Consider the following 15,422-nt stretch of genomic DNA (forward strand, 5'->3'; position numbering starts at 1 on the left):
TGGACACTCTGAGATCACGCCCACTCCAACATCACTAAAGGATGTTCCAATGTGCTATTGGGATGTCCCTCAATCATTTGTGGGGGCTGTTCATCTGAATGGCCTCTAAGCATCTGCTGCAAAATCCTATTGAACAGTGCCCACATCCTCATCATCAATTTTATTACAGCCATTGGCAAGCAGAAATAGAAATAGCAAACATATCCAATAAAACAATACTAAAACACAATAAAACAAAATACAGTCATACATAAAAAGTTAGTTTAAATAGCATAAACAGCTCCCACAGTTAACCACTTAATAGAGACCTTAACCTAATGGCAATATAAAAAAAATTGCTGCAGTTTTTGTAATAACAGTGCCCACATGAAATTGAAGACTGCCCCAATGGTCCATTCAGATGTCCAATGATGTTATGCAAGTGCACACTTGGTGCATCCCCACCCTGCTTCTCATGTTGGGGCCATGTTCGTTTGAACTGACCCTAAATCACACACTCCCCATGTGCACAGACACTTTTACACACAAACTTGTGGGCACACAGTCCCTAGCTCAGAAACAGTTTTTTAAAAATATGCACCTACTACAATCACCTCATATACAACATCAACAGTGAAGAGTGACAAGTGAGCTGTCACCCAGATAGTGCCCCACCTCTCAGGGGCTCAGGGACATTCCCCCCACCCCTGGTTCAATTATAGCTATGCCCCTGCTACTACTGCAACCTTGTCCCCCCTTCTCCATATGGTTCATAAGGAGCCGTGTCTCATGATCCGTGAGACCATTCGGGTGAGTGGGGAGAGCGGGCTAAACCCACTCTCCCCGCTCACAAGCAGAGAGGGAGCCCTGGGCGGCTGGATCGGCCGCCTACACGATTGCCGGCTCCGAGATGGAGCTGGCGGGGGCTGGGGAAGCCCCAGTATGCCCTGTGTAAGCACGCAGGGCATACTGGGGAGACCCCCGGAGTCGGGAGGTGGCTTTTCACCTCCCTTCCCCGCGGGGGTCTACTTGTGAGTAGGCATGGTGCGAAGCCACGCCACGACTACTCACGATTCTAAAAACCAGGTTTGGGGGCAGGGGTTCTTGAGCAGCTTACCTGCTCTAGAACCACTGGGCTCACAGCCGAGCCCGGTGGTTCTGACGACCTGCAAAAATCGGGCTAGGCTCTCCTAGCCCGATTTTTGCAGATCGTCAGAATAGCCCCATATTCTGTTTGTGGTCATGTGGACAAGGTTACTATCTTTCAGGCTAAACTACCTAGTATAATTATGTAGTTGTACTTCTGTCTAACAGAAGCCCACCTTTTTCTTGTGAGGGTAAAAAACAGATAGCCCTCATAGTTTGAACCCTGCAGTTCTGGGTGACAGTGGGAGGAAAATGATAACACATTGAAGTAATTATTATTTGCAGCCTGAAATAACAAGTTAAAAAAAAAGACTTGGGGAAAATATGCCCCAAAAATATTATAAGAAAGTTCTCACATGGAGAATATGAAGGTGGAAATTCTGATGAATATCTACTGAATCTCAATTTTCTTCCAAAATTATCATGAGAATTTTGAGACTCTAATTTTCAAATGAGAATCTCAAAATTTTCTTCAGCACGGCAGCTGACTTTCTGGGAATGACTTTTTTCTGCCGCATGACCCTCATCCAGGAGAAGAATATCATTGATTGATTGATTAAATATGTTTCTATACTGCCTCATACAAAAAGTCCCTGGGGGGTTCGTGATATATGAAGAAAAACTATAGTAGCCAGCCACCATTGAGGGGGGCAGAAAGAACTGAGACGATTACTGAATATTTGCCACTGTATACTGTTCACCCTTAGAATATGCTGTCTGTTCAGTTCTGCTCTGGAGTAAGATCCCAATCTGCTTTGTACGAATTTAAATATGTCCACAGTTCCTGAGCGTGTGCAGAGTCTTCAGAGTCACACTAGCATCCGTACACAGGAATGAGTGAGAAGTATGGTGCAGTGATTAGAGAACTGAATAATAAGATTTGGGGTGGATAAAACTAAAGGTTTATTATGGCTACTAGTCTGGTGGCTATAGGCGACCTCCAGCCTCCGAGGCAAGATGCCTCTAAACACCAGTTGCAGGGGAGAAATAAGAGGAGAAAGGGCATGCCCTCACCTCTTGCCTGTGGGTTTCCAGCAGCATCTGGTGGGTCACTGTGTGAAACAGGATGCTGGGCTAGATAGGCCTTGGGCCTGATCCAGCAGGACTGTTCTTACATCCTTACATTGTTCTTATAATGCATACTTATGCATGCTGTCCTGCATGGGCCTCGAAGTCCTGCCCCTGATGCATCTCTTACTCCCTCTGTCTGTGCTGCTCATACTTAGAATGTTCATCTGAAGAGGGAACTGACGCGACTGATGTTTCTGACGCATGGTCATGTTGCAGCGAGAGGAGGAAACATTTCTTGCTGCAATATGTCAACGAAGCTCTTCTCACAATCAGTGAGAGGAGCTGTAAGGGGGTTTGTGGGGAGAGCGGGCTTAGCCCACTCTCCCCACAGACAATCAAGTCTGCAGCCCCTGGGCAGCTGGATTGGCCACATGATTGCCGGCTCCGTCACGGAGCCGGCGGGGGCTGCAGGGATCGGGGGCTGCGAGGATCGGGGGGGCCTGATCCAATGGGGCTGTTCTCATGTTGCTGTTAACACCTCTTCACATGCGCTAATTCCAAACACAACTACTTAGTGTCCCTGGGTACACAGCAAAGGTACAAAGCTATGACAGACTGAGGTGGTAATTGGTTTTTAAAAATCCACTGTGCATTAAATTTTTCTCATTCTTTTGCTTTTCTAGTAATATTAGATAACTAACACACATAAAATGGATTTCTAGTTCTTATTTAAGAATACAGTATTGCATGAAATCCCTGACTTAGCAAATTGAGGTTAGAAGGAAGAGCAACCTTTTTTTCTTTTTCTTTTCTTTTCTTAAAAAAATCTGGCTCATCAAGAATGCATTTCACTGCTTTCTAGGGAACATTTCTTGAAATGCCAAAGCAGGTGTCTTAAAACATGTCATACCTTTTTGCAGTAACCCTTGGCCATAAAACCACTGCTATGCATGTTAAAACATAATAGCTGAAGTATATCATATTAACACACCAAGAGCTATGTTAAAGTAACATTATGGCCATGACCTACACCCCACCATAAGCAAGGGAATTCACAGTTAGTTCTTCTACTCCAAGTATAACTTTCCCTGCAGTATACATCTGGGTACTGTGGAAGTGTGAATTCAGTGAGTGAGTTTGGTGCCATAATGTAAAGGACAAGCCCTAAGGGTGAGTGAATGCTTTACAATCCAGTAAACAATATGAATGAATACACAAGGAAAAACAGTTATAAAATACAAGAAGACTTGAATTGATATGCATGGTCACATTTCCCACTGCTGGGGGAACTTTTTCAAGCTATTTAATTTGACCATCTATATGAATCTCTGCCCCAGTGCAAAACGTCACCTTGTGAGGTGAGGTTTGGAGCAGGGTGGTGACCCTTCCCTCTGTGCTATCTTATCTTGACAGTTATGGGGAAATCATTATTATTATTATTTCTTGTTTACACAGCCAGACAGGTGTTATTGATTATTATTATTACATTTATATCCCGCTCTTCCTCCAAGGAGCCCAGAGTGATGTACTGCATACTTGGTTCTCATCACAACAACCCTGTGAGGTAGGTTAGGCTGAGAGAGAAGTGACTGGCCCAGAGTCACGCAGCAAGTATCATGGCTGAATGGGGATTTGAACTCGGGTCTCCCCTGTCCTAGTCCAGCACTGGGGTTCAAAGAAGCTGGGCCGCCAATCCAAAGTGCCGCTGGAGCCCTCCTTGCACATGATGACACATGCAAGTGGGGCACTGGAGAGCCGCCCCAGTCCATGTGAGCTCTCATTTCCAGCCATCGTTTGCTGGTTGGCTGCATTTATTTCCCTTTCTCTCCCTCCAGTGGGGGAGAGACAGGGAAATAAATGCACCCAGTCAGCAAATGCTGCCTGGAGGGCTGAAGCGGGCCCTCCAGTGATCGGGCTATGCCCCCTTTGCCTGTGACATCATGTGCACTGGTGTCACTGGTGCAGATGGTGTGTGTGCAGCAGGGGCACCAGTGGGAAGAACATGGGCCGCCCTTCCGCTGGCTATGCCACTGGGAGAAGGAATGCACATTGCCAGCCAGATGTACAAAAAGCAGGCCCACCTTATTAAAGCATAGCACCATTTCACACGTTACATGGGGACAAATCCAGATCTGCCACTGAGTGTACCACCAACAGAGAGATTAGCACAGTCCTGTTTCTCTGACAAGTGCATTTGTATGATACACATCATTGAAATCCATGGTTCTCACATTAAGACATTGCACTTTTAATTTGACATTTAAAGCAAAGAGGTCCACATTTAAAATATACACCATGTGTGGAAGTGGTTCTAGTGGTGCATCTAAGGATGGAACTAGCGTTAACGAAGAAATGAGGATGATGCCATAAATGACACTTCTGTGTCATTACTAGCGTGTAGCTTTGCCCTAATCAAATATCTTGTCCCACTTGTTATGGATTCTTCAATAATTTTCCATATCTGCAAGGGAAAATAAGGAGAGTCTGGCAATTCTCTACTCCCTCTCATTGATAATTTATTCTCCTTGAATCTGTTCTTATTGATTGTCTACTCCCTCTCATTGATAATGAGGCAGGTCTCACGTACAAGAAGACCCGCCTTGGGAGGGTTAGCGGGGAGAGCGGACTTAATCCACTCTCCCCGCAGATGAGCAGGCAGTCTGCTCCAGGCATTTGAAGTGGCCACCCACACAACAGCCAGCTCTGTTACGGAGCCGGCGGGGTCTGAGATGATTTGGGGCCGCGTGGCCCTGGAAGCTCTAGCATGCCCTGCACAAGTGTGCAGGGCATGCTGGAGAGACCCTCAAGCTGGGAGGCTGCTTTCCAGCCTCCCGGTTGGGGGTCTGCTCGTGAGTTGCTGCGGCGCAGTTCCACGCCGCAGCAACTCACAATTGAAAAGCCCAGGTTGGCAGCACACTCGCTCCGCTAACCTGGGTTTAAGGCAGGGGCAATTAAACGGGTTACCTGCTTTGACTAAACCAGGCTTGGCTGCGAGCCCAGTGAGTTTCACGATCGTTGGGAAGTGGGCTAAGCACCCTTAGCCCACTTTCCACTGATCGTGAGAATAGCTTCAATTAGTTTCTGGCTTCCTAGAGTTTTGCATTTCTTTATCTGGTAGAATAGCCCTGCCCTGGATCCTTCACCATTCAACTATATCTGCTGAGTCCTGGGGCGTTCCTATGTCCCCAAAGGATCCGGGCCCAGACTATCATAGAACCATAGGCGGCACAACATTTTTTTAAAGTCTTAAGGTTGCCGTCGCTGCTACCACTATTGCCGTTGCCACCGTCACTGCCACCACTGCTGTGCCCACCACCATTCCTGCCCCCGCTGCCTCAAGGGGAGAGGTCCAAGATACCCTCCAAGAACATCCCCCCTGCTCCCTGCCGCCCCCCCGCCCCCGCCCAATGATGCCACTTGCTGAGCCAGCCAGCCCAGCCCAAGTTTGTTGGATACATTTTTAAGCCTGAGTATTACATTCAGGATGGCTTCACATGACGGCTGGCGGGTCCATAAGTGAGGAACATGTCAGGAAAACATCGGCAGATGAGAACATTGTGCTCCCAGCAGGCGTGACATATGAAGCTGCCCAAGCTTGCCCCTGAGATTCTTCTTCCGACATGCTCCTGATCTCCGCATAACATTTGTACCCAAAATTTGCGATTGTCAGGAGAATGTAGGGCGGAGAATCTCAGGAATAGACTTGGGTGCCTTTAAATGCCATGCCCACCAGGAGTACACACTCTCAGTTGCCAGGCTTTTACACTGGTAGTCATGTGACACTGTCTTCAGTGTTCTTCAAGCTTTCTTTCATTTCTCTTTATCCCTTTCCCCACTTTGATTTCATCTGAACTAGGGCTCATTCTTAGACTAAGGAGGTCACTTCAGGGGGTGGGGGCAATTGCCTACCAATCTATAACCTACCAATCCATAACCTTTTCTGCTCCAGTCCCATACCTGCTTATTCTCCCCTATACTACCTCCCAGCCTTTTATCACAACACTTTTAGCAAGCAGTACGCAGTCACTTTGCCGTTATCTCCCATCATCTGTTTCTTAGACTTGAATATCATTGGCAAGAAAGAGCGCTACTCTTGTAATATGATTTGAATAGCAGCTCCTAAAGATGCAGGACAGGGGTGACCCTTTCATGAGGCAAGAGGAGGCAGTCACCTCATTATTGGGCAGCAAGATACCACCCGGGCATGGCCATTAAAGTAGCTCTTTGGGAACCATCTGACCCTTGCAAACTTAGCAAGGAGTGCCTCTCCTCACATTCCCTACAAAGCTTGCAAGAAGGATGAGGAGAGAAGAGGAGGCTGCTGGCAACCTTCCCTCCTCCCTGCTCCCCATGCACTTGCAGTGCCTGCAAGGGTTGGTTTTGAAAAGAGGCTGGTCCCCTGCCCCTCAAGTGATGGGGAAGTCAGCATTTTGCACCTCCCCTCAGGCACCACAATACCTTGGGCCACCCCCGATGCAGAAGAAACTGGGTGAAAATGAGGCACTATTTGCCCTGAACTGTGCTTCTCAAGTGTTAATAATGTAGAATGCCAGTGAAGAACAGAAGAATTAGGGGGAAAGGTTCATACATTAAGGTCATACACACAATAATCTGGGGTGGTTTTGATGAGGGAAGAGCCCACAGCCAGTTCACAACACAGAATTAGAGACTCCATGTGTCTCTGCTAACTCACCCTGCAGATACTTGAGGATCCCAGCGATCCAGGAAGGGAAAACAAAGCACGGTGTGCCAGCGGCCATCTTTGTCATAGAGTCCCAAGACTAGAGGGGCCAGGCAGAGAAGAGCTACTGCTGTGCCTCAGTACTGCAGCAGATCCTGTCTGCCCAGCTTCTTTAACCTCAAGATTATAAAATAAAGGAGGCCACTGGCTGTCAGGAAACGTTTAATACCGCAATTGCAACACATGATCAAACTGAGGTAGGACAGCTGCTATTTAAATATCTAGGTTTAAAAGGTGGGCTACCCACATTTAAGAGATAGTGTAGTGGTTAGAGTGTTGGACTAGGACCAGGATGACCCGAGTTCAAATCCCCATTCACCATGAAATTCACTTGGTGACTCTGGACCAGTCATGTATCTCTCAGCCTAACCTACGTCACAGGGTTGTTGTGAGAATAAAAATAACCATGTATACCGCTCTGAGCTCCTTGTAGGAAGAGCAGGATGGATGAATAAGTAAATAAGTTTGAGTGGACTGAGTTGGAGGGCTTCTCATGTGCAGAAAAAGCTGGGTTTGCTGCCTCCTACTTTGATCTTGCTGATCATGAGAATCACCCCTTCAAGTAGCATAGTGTACCTAGCTAGAAGTGAAGGACAGCCATGTCATCATCACGGCATAAAGTTACTGCTTTTGGAAACCAGACTTGAACAATCAGATAGTGGTATTTTTATTTTTATTTTTTTTAAAGGTCATAAAGGGGCAAAAATCAAGGCATTGATTTGAGGGATCTAGAAAGGAAGAGGGGCTTTTAAAGACTGAAAAGCGGAAAGAGGCACTTAGCAAATCTACCTAATAGCCAGAAGATTTACTGCAAGGAAAGTTTATGTTTTGTATGGACTGATATTTTATGCAATGGCTTGACCGTTTTCAGTTTAAACATCGAGCTCAGTTAAAATCATTAAGCGCATCTACCAAGAGTTTGCAGCTGGGAGTGATCCACTTTTGAGCACTGTATGAACTTTTATGGCCAAATTATAACCCCTCCTGGACATATTGCAGGGGGTTTATAATGGAAAGAATGACAGACCAACCCTTAACTATTGTAATGCTAGTAGTAAGGCTGTTCCAACACAGCACAATTACGACAGAGCTCTTGAGAACTGTGAATACTTTGCAAGGTACATAATATTATTCTCAAGGAAAAGAGAGAGCACCTTTCATTCCTAACTCAATTTTTTTAAAAAACAAAAAATCAAACTTCTGTGGTAAGTCAATTCATTTCCCCCACTTCTTTGCCTTTTCTTGGTCTCCCAACATTTTGAATGAACATCCTAAACCTGCAGAACTGCTAATAGTGACCACTGAAGGGAATATGCTCACTGTCAAAATATGAGTTTCTCCATCTCTGATTGCTTTTTGAAAGGCCCTCAGGACACACCTGTTTTCTCAGGCTTTTAATTAAAATTAATTGTGAACTGTTTAATTGTTTTTATTCTGTGAAATTGTCTTAACTGTTTTTATTCTGTTTTATGTTTGTTATATCTTGGACTAGGTACACCTCCTAGAGATATGTATATCAGGCAGTATATAAATATAATGAATTAATAACATTTTTTCAAAGTATGGTAGAAAGATCATTGCACAGTTAAGCTCTACAAAGACCCACTGATTTCAACATTTGCTTATTTGTTTCTTTATTTTACTACTACCACTACCAATATTTATATACCGCTCTTCAACCAAAGTTCTCAAAGCGGTTTACATAGAAAAATACATCCATAAGATGGTGTCCTGTCCCCAAAGAGCTCACAGTCTAAAATACCTCCAGTACCTCCAGTGACTGTTGCTGGTGTCTATCTTGTATTTCTTTTTAGATTATGAGCCTTTTGGGGACAGGGATCCATTTTATTTGTTTTATTTATTATTTCTCTGTGTAAACCACGCTGAGCTATTTTTGGAAGGGTGGTATAGAAATCGAATAAATAAATAATAAAATATGTTCATATACTCACATATGTGTACAATGACACCAGGATACCTCAAAATTAGAAAGTGTTGAAAATTGTAGTTCTTTGTAGTTCTTTCTTTAACGGTAAAACAACACAACTGAAGATGGGCCAATAAATAATCTACACTAGGTACTCCAGATGTTGCTGAACTAAAGTCCCCACAGGAAAAACAAAAAAGGAACCGTGCACGATGGTGGGACAGAGGGGCCCCAAAAAGAATGCCAGAAAATGCAAAAACACAAGCTATACTGTGTCTGGGGGTTCCCATCATCCCCAGCTACAATAAATTGTAACTGGGGGTGATGGGAGATGTAGTTCCGCAAACTCTAGAGTACCATAGGTTGGGAACTCCTGATCTATGCCATTCTTAGCTTTGAGGGTTTGGTTATTTTGATAAAAGTCTTAGGTTGTTTGGTAGGATTCCACACAGATACTACATTTGGAACTGGCAAAGGCGCACACCAGATATCAGCTCCTTGCTCCACTTCCCTGCCAGATGTACAAGTTTTATTTGGATGTTGTGCAGGTATTTTTCTCACTCTGCTTTTCTCTTTATATTATTGTCATGAATAATGGTCAATAGAATTGCAGATGGGACTGACAATGTATTCTCTTCCCAGCAGTTCAGATATTCAGGATCAGTGTTTTAATTGCAGGTCAAAGCAATTCTAATGGCACATGAGATTTGTAGTTCAAAAGTCAAATCATGTTAGACTGCCATCTGGATTCAAGAAAAGCAAGAATAAAGATGCAAACATCCATCCCGTAAGGAGGCTGTTATCTTTCTCAATCAACAGTGAGCTTGGGGCGGAGGGGTATATTTTGCAACAACAAAAATCACTTTAACCATGTCTGTATTGCATGCTTGTATTTTATCAATGCCTTCAGATGTAATGTTTCTGCATTACATAGACTCTTTCTGCATCCAAAGGACCCACAGAGCTGTGCCCCCCTCCCCCACTCTCCCATCCGCCTTTGGACAAAATGGAGAGCTACCTCTCTGCAGTCTCGCTGACTGAAGAGAGGAGGGGGAACTGGCTGTGCAGGCTTCCTTCTTTCATGAATGAGACCCAGCACAGCCAATAGGAGCTGGAACAAGAGGGGAGCTTCATCCCTCAACCCCAGTTTCAGAGGGGTGAAACTGTGGTGCCAGGATTTGGAAGTAACGCTGGCACTATGTAACTGCAGTTGGAGGAAGTGAGGCTGAGTGAAAACCAGAGGTTCATTTCCTAGTTTGGGAATGGAAACTATAGGCCCATTTTTAGTCAAAATGGTGTTTCCCCACATTCAAACATGCAGCTTTGGAAATAAGAGTTGAAGGGTCCTCCAGATTCCTATTTCATCTTAATTCGGCCTGTCTTTTATACATTTAAGTTACCTGTAATTAGAGCTGCATTCAAGGGATTCTAACTTGTCAGGATAAGTCCTATTTCAAATGTTGAAAAATAGAGGTTAAATTGCCCACCAGAAAGAAACCCTGTAACTGTAATTTTGATTAACTTTGCACACATTTAGAATATTAGAGTTGGAGGTGATCTAGCAGCATGGCAGTTTTGTCAGAAAATATGAAGCAGCACACATGAAGAGTTAATTCCATAATACCACCACCACCAAATCAGAGGGAAAAACAAAAAACAAAATTCCTCCAAATCCACCTGTTTTCACATAACCATGAATCTCTGGAAAGTTAAACAATCAGAAGGTAAAGTCTTATCCTTGGCAGACCTCAGGGTCTTGGGGAAAGTGAGGGGAATTGAGCAAGAGACCATCAGTGGGTCTCCTTAACCAGCAAAGGGCCTTTAGGAACTTAAGGATGTTGCTTACTGAATCTATGGGTCTATCTAACCAGTGTATTGTCTAGTTCTGGGGGTGGGGGTGGGGCTGCACTTTAAAAAGAATGCACTACTACTACCACCACCACCACCATTACTACTCTTACTAGTAAGTAAGTTTGTAGAAGTACTACAAATAGTAGTTCGGGGGGCTAGAAGAATGTAAACAAATAGGAATGGGATCAGAGGAGGGCAATTTGGATGTCCAGGGGGTTTGGAAAACACGTTCTATGAGGAAAGGTTGAAGAAACTAGGTATGTTAATCCTGGAGGAGAGAAGACTGAGTGGGGACATGACAGCACTCTTCAAATAACTGAAGAGTGCTGTGAATTCTGTGAAGCTTCGAAGGCCTAATCGGGTCCAACCTGCTTCAACCCCTTTGGCCTGAAACGAAGCACCATCTGGTGGAAGCTAAAGTGGGGTTGAAGCACAGCAAACCAGACCGAACCTTTTCACCATGCCCCGACTCCTGAAACTGTTTGCCCACAGGGGCCAGGAGAGAAGCTTCTCTTTTATTTCTTCACTCCCTGACACAAAGAAACAAGCTTCTACAGCTTGTCTTTTTAAAGGGTATTTTCCTACTCCCAAGGGATCCCAGGGTGCAGATGCTCCTAGGATGTGTAGTTTTCCCCCTGAGGTTGAGGCCACTGAGGAAGAAGAGTTCAACCATGGAACCAGTGACCTGGGGGTCTGTGGACTTTCCTTCACTGGAGACCTTCAGGCAGAGGTTGGACAGCTATCTTTGAATGCTCTTGCTCTGGGTTTTCTGCATGAAGCAGAGGGTTGGACTAGGTACCCCAGTGTTAGAGTGCTCTAACACTACAATTCCATGACCATATTATTCCACAGTACACTGACTGGTAGAATCTCTCCACAGTTTCATAAAGAAGCTTTCCCAGTCCTATCTGGACATGCCAGGGACTGATCTTGGGACTTTCTGGATGCAAACCATGTGCTCTACCACTGAGCTATGGCCCCTCCCCGCTACAGCCAGAGGGGTTAATAGACCTAAGAGTGCTATGTTGAAAGACTCAGTCATTAAAAATATCATCTTCCAAGTTCTGGTGGTGTAACCAAAGGGACATAAGAAGAACTTAGGGAGCTGCCTTTATATAAGGTACACCATTGGTCCATCTAGTTCAATATTCTCTGCACTGATTGGCGGCAGCTCTCCAGGATTTCAGGAAGAAGTCTCTCCAAGCCTTACCTGGAGAAGCCAGGGATTGAACTTGGGACCTTCTGCATGCAAAGCAGATGCTCTGCCAATGAGCTATAGTCCTCTCCCCAATCTTCATACCAGTGTGGCCTTTTGGCCCAGTATCAGATATGACTTAGAAGAAAGCACATGGCCCCTTTGTTTGAAGGTTCTGCCCAACTCACACAAACCTCCTGAATGCATTAACTCCTCCCGCAGGAGAACTCCAGAATCTTCCCCATTCAGTTAGCCTATGAAGCCAGCTATGCTCTTATGTATCAACGTACAAAATGTTTGCAGCCCTTAGTTTAACATTATACAAGATAAAGAGCATGGCTTTTTCTCTAGTCATATAAGAATCACTTAATGGGTTAGTATAGTGAATGCTGAATGGGAACAGAGTGTTACCTTGGGAAATTTCCATATGCAAATTAGCATAGGATGAATATATGACATTAGTGGAGGTTGCAGCTTTCATTGATAATTATTCAATGTTAACAGCTCTATCAATGTAAAAATGTTCATGAAATCTTCTGTTTGGCTTTTATTTAATGAGGTTTATTCCTTTAATAACCAGTCACTATAATTTCTTGCAGGATTCAGCATGATAGAGTTTGGCCAGCTCCCATGACTCATCAAGCTCCCTCATTTTAATGCAAAGTAGAGTTTATATTCAATATATTTGAGAAGAAAATTAAATGTCAATCTGGTTGCTGGCTGGTTGCAGAGGATTATATGGATGGGATCATATAATGCAAAAAAAATGTTTATAGAAGCTAAGAATTGAAATTAGAGTAATTGAATTTAGCGTGATTTTTTTTATTTCAAATACCAGTTTAATTGAGTTATAAATAAATTACCTTGCATTAGCATGCAGCTAATATCTTTATTAGTGAGCACATACATAAAAGGTTCAGGGTAAATGGGTATTTTTATTATCAGAAATGTAACAGCCCTTACTAGAAATGTGCACAAATCTCATACTGTGATTCGATTTGAGCACGAATCAAATTGCAAAACACTCAAATCGATTTCTTGAAACAGCAGGCATTGCCAGCTGTCTCAGCAAATCAACTCGAATCAATCTGAGTGATTCAGCCATAGGGAACAATGGGGAACTCAAATTACCCCATTGTTCACCATGAGTAGCTCCTGGGGATACCGAAGTGGGTTGGGTGGTATAGTGTGATGGGAGCTACCTATCACCCAACCCACAAAAGAAATGAATACGCAAGTGATTTTTTTTTTTAAACCTTAAAACCCCATAGGATCCTATGGGGAAAAGTTTAAAAAAATGTTAAAATGGTCCACTTGCCCATTTCTTTGTGGGTTGGGATGTAGGTAGCACCCATCATGCCCTACCACACAACCCACTTTGGTGTCCCTAGAACCTATCCATGGGAAACAATGGGGTGTTTTGAATTCCCCATTGTTCCCTATGGCAGAAACACACTGCACTCAGAGTGCAAACAAGATGTTTTACATTGCAATTTGCAATGCATTTTGTGTTCCTACCTTGTAAACCACTGCAGATTAGAAGCACACAGTTAAAGCAATCTGTCCCTCCTGACACAGAACACACATTTTAAAAACACAGTTCAAAAATGGCCAAAAAAGAATCACTGACCTTGCCACAGTGCCTGGGCTGCAGTAATATCATCAGCACAAGTTGCTCTCTCACACACAATTATGGCTCCATTGCAACAGCTGCCACAGCAGCACCCTTGGCAGCAAGCATAGCTGTAAGCTCAACTAGAATGTCATCAGTCACATTTTGATTGAATACACTTTGCAATGCAGATTGCAGAGCAGATCAGAGTAGTGAGTGAAGCACAAGTTAGCCAAGGCCAGACATGGAGCTAATCACATTGATCACCAAGCAATATTACACCCAGAAAAATAGAGCTGAACTGCCACTGTCCATGTATCACGACAACACCATCTCACAAACAGACCAAACCACAACTAAATGAAGGCAGGCAGGCATCCAAGTTCTGCCTTTGTCAATGTGAGATCCAGCAAAACCAGATAGTTAACAATAACAACAACAAATATTGATATACCGCTTTTCAACAAAAAAAAGTTTCCAAAGCGGTTTACATAGAGAAATAATAATAAATAATAACAGCAAGTAATAGCACAGCAAGCACATTATACTTAGTGTTGAAAAAACCAACAAAATCAAACCTTCCTTCCATCCTGCCTGCCACAGAGGACAGAGCAGTCATGGCCTGATGGACCAATGGTCTGACAAGAAACAAAGCTTATACTCTAACTATGAGAAGGAGACTTCTCTTCTTCTTCAGTGTACATCCCTGCCTTCCTGCTTGTGTCTGGATAACACCGTGGCCTCAGCTTGGTGCTTGGCTCTGGCTGACAGGCTGACACATGGGACAGGGCACCAGTTCATCATCTCAGCATCAGCCATGGTGGTGGCATGCATGTGTGTTTGCGTGTATCAGTGGCACTTAGGTATGTGCCCGAACCGGTTCGGAGGCCATGCTGGAGGCCTCGGAACCGGTCCGGTTCCGAGCCAGTCCGGTGGCTTGGCACGGAGGGGAGTTGTAGCTTTAAGGGCGGGGGGGGTAGTACTCCCCCCCCGCCAATCTTCCCCCTCCGGCGCTGTGGTTTTTGCAAAAGTTTCTGGGGTGGCAGCGTTCCTCCCTGCCGCCCCTGGCCCCGTCGTTAGCCTTCCAGAGCTCAAGTACACTACACGCATGCGCCCGTTCCGGCGCTGGCGCATGCGTGTAGCGTACTTGAGCTCTGGAAGGCTAACGACGGGGCCAGGGGTGGCAGGGAGGAACGCTGCCACCCCAGAAACTTTTGCAAAAACCACAGCGCCAGAGGGGGAAGAGCGGCGGGGGGGGGGTTAAGTACTACCCCCCCGCCCTTAAAGATACACCCCCCTGTGCCCATCCGGACCGGTTCGGAGGCATGTACATCCCTAATGGCACTAACAAGCAGACTGTGAAACATCTGGGTTTGGGTTTGGCCAGAGTGGGGTGAGATGCCAGTGGTGTTGAAGTGGGTGGGTGGCCATGAATCACTCACCCTCCATGGCCAGCTCAGGATAGCCCAGAAGCGGGAGGCTGGCCTTCAGGAAGCCAGCCACTCCACCATTTCAGCATCCAAACATGAGCAATGACGTGTCACCATGCCATGGAGAAAACCCTCTTGTTGTGGAAACTGGTTGGTGGGCACAAGAGGAACCATCCAGCAACCGCCATCAAGTCCATCCAGTCTTGGCAGTGAATTGCCCAAATCTGTCTCCTGGCCTGCCATTGGTTCCTGCAGGTACTGCGGAACACACCGCTCAGCCCTGCTGCAAGGCTTGGTGGGCTCCTCCCATACACCTGGCAAAACTCCAAGGAAGCCATCCATGAACCTTCGGGTGGGATCCCAAGGTAGAACTGCAGTCTCCCTTGGTCCTGCCAAGGACACCATGCTAATGGACTGGGAAGCAGCGGTGATGCTGCTGATTCCATGCCTTCACTGAATGTCTGAAGAGGGCTCTAGTCAAACGCATGGTGTGGCAGCTCAGGATGCATAACAAGGACAGGGAAATTGGA

The 15,422-nt window shown here is 45.2% G+C and overlaps 1 long non-coding RNA gene across 1 annotated transcript in view; it reads left to right on the plus strand.

The window, feature by feature from the left end:
• Positions 1-12,591, plus strand: part of LOC128345723 (uncharacterized) — a 39,952-nt gene extending 27,361 nt beyond the window's left edge. The window contains exon 3 of the long non-coding RNA XR_008316600.1: positions 12,450-12,591. This is a non-coding gene — a long non-coding RNA (uncharacterized LOC128345723). The remainder of the gene's footprint in view (positions 1-12,449) is intronic.
• The last annotated feature ends 2,831 nt before the right edge of the window (positions 12,592-15,422 follow it).

Source organism: Hemicordylus capensis, chromosome 1, assembly GCF_027244095.1.
Source record: "Hemicordylus capensis ecotype Gifberg chromosome 1, rHemCap1.1.pri, whole genome shotgun sequence".
Lineage (NCBI taxonomy): Eukaryota > Metazoa > Chordata > Lepidosauria > Squamata > Cordylidae > Hemicordylus > Hemicordylus capensis.